The sequence below is a fragment of the Propithecus coquereli genome, unplaced genomic scaffold (genome assembly GCF_000956105.1).
Source record: "Propithecus coquereli isolate 6110/MARCELLA unplaced genomic scaffold, Pcoq_1.0 Scaffold40, whole genome shotgun sequence".
Classification (NCBI taxonomy): Eukaryota; Metazoa; Chordata; class Mammalia; order Primates; family Indriidae; genus Propithecus; species Propithecus coquereli.
This window is the reverse complement of record NW_012149730.1, coordinates 2,160,532-2,162,500: the sequence shown is the minus strand read 5'-3', so window position 1 is coordinate 2,162,500 and position 1,969 is coordinate 2,160,532. Positions and strand designations below refer to the sequence as shown.

The 1,969-nt window shown below is 41.6% G+C and overlaps 1 pseudogene; it reads right to left on the bottom strand.

The window, feature by feature from the left end:
* Positions 1-1,969, bottom strand: part of LOC105817171 — a 63,455-nt pseudogene that overhangs the window by 43,702 nt on the left and 17,784 nt on the right.

Below are 1,969 nucleotides of genomic sequence, written 5' to 3'. Positions count from 1 at the left end.
GGGGAAGGAGAGAATGGAGCACTATGGCGTCTGCCGATAGGCTCGGGTCTGCGGCCAGGGAGATGCCCCGAGGGGGCTGGGAACCCGGAGCTGAGTCCGCAAAAGGCCACTGCTCACTGGCGGCAGCCATCTCTGGGCTGGTGTCGGCAGTTCTCTCCAGCCGCTCAGGAGCCCACCAGCAGTCCAAGATGCAAGGGAGGGGGAAGTTAACCGCCCCACCTACCCTTGTGGCTGGTCTCCAAGCCTCTTGGGACCTTTCTCCTTCCAGTTCTCCTCCGCAATGTCTTCCCATGGAGTCTCCTATAGTTTCAGGCACCCTTTTTCTGACCTTCACCCGATCTATGTTTCTCTGCTTGCTTATTTTTTTCTCTTTCTTCTGAAATTCGTCTTTTTCATAGAGACGTTCTGACTGGCGGCTTTTCTCATCCGCTGTCTTGGCTCCTCCGGCAGTAATTTTATAGTAACAAATCTTCTATAAAGAAAGTACTGTACACTTATGTTGGTATCAATAAAAGCTTATGTAGAGAAGGGTAGCATAGACTATATGAAAGCTACCTCAAATGCTAAAGAGAGCTGTAGTTTTCCTTGGTGTTTTCAAAGAAAAGAGATGTCAAAGCAGATGAAACTGTAGGCAGCAGGGGTCTAAAACCACAGAAGCACTGTTGTTTAAATCTGATGGTGGCAGCAACAGAATTCTTTAGATATTGCTATCAGGAAACAGGATTTTCTAATAAATAGTGTCAAAATATTTTAGTTGCAACTTAAGTATGTTACATTTTGACTAAAATATCTTGAAGATTTGAGAAGTTTATACCCTCATACCTGGTAAGCTTGGCTTCAGCTAAATGGCTCTGTGGGTTTTATAGGTTTGAAACACAGTTTTTTTAAAGATGGAAAAGGTAGCTGTGAAAGGACAAATGTAGGCAACACAAAGACAATTATTTTTAGATCTACATCTTACATCTTGAGTGTATTATAATACACTCACGTTTATATCCAAATTTCATGTTTACAAGTATGAAAGGCAAAGAGCAGCAAAGAATCTAAGCAATTGCATCATCAACTTCATTAATAACAGCAGAATTAAAACTGCTGTCCCCATAAACCATGTTCTAAATCCAGAAGGACATGGTAAATGCTATCGCATACACAGACTTCATTTTTTGAAGTGGGAGACCCTGTATAGTTCACCACACATCTGGGTTTCCACAGAGCTGAACTGAAACTCCATCAAGTTCCAGGCCAAATCAGCTAGAAGAAAGAAATCCCTGCTGTTTGAGTTTCGTTGCTGGTGAAGAACAAAGTTCCCAGGGTTTCAAAAACAGAACTCATTGACTGTGTTTCTGTACTGTTCAACTGAACTTACTTTCTACAGCATTTATGTTTTAGTAGCACAAATTCCTTCTGTTTAGGTCTCTGTGTGATGAATCAGCACCCATGGAAAAGACGGAGTGTTTCAGAATACTTCCTGGAGGCAGATGAGTGCTAATGTCACAAAAGAAATATAAGTATGTGTCTGCATATCAAACGTGTCAAGGCCTAAGAAGTTAGAATTTCCCCTCCATCTATGGGACTGAGCAGAGGTGTCTGTGAGTAGGAAGTCATTTTGGCTCTCTGTGTCCTGTGATTCTAAGACTCATTCAGTGTTCATGGTACTAAGTTCACTCTCTTCAGGTTGAGTCTGAATATTTGAGGCTGAAAAAGAACTCTTCGATTTTAAAATCTATTCCGGGATTCTGGGTTGGGCCAGATGGGAGCTGAGTGTCAGGTCCAGGATTTATGTCATGTCCAGGATTAGTGTCAGACAATATACTATGATTATCCAATGTCTGACAAGGCAGCTTACTTGACAAGGTGTTTTCCAAATACTTAATAAATCTGTGGTTTGTGTCTGATTATTTGTCATGTTCTGTGAAGGAAGCATACTATTCTATGCACAGAAGTTTATAACTAATGCAAATTTCTCAGT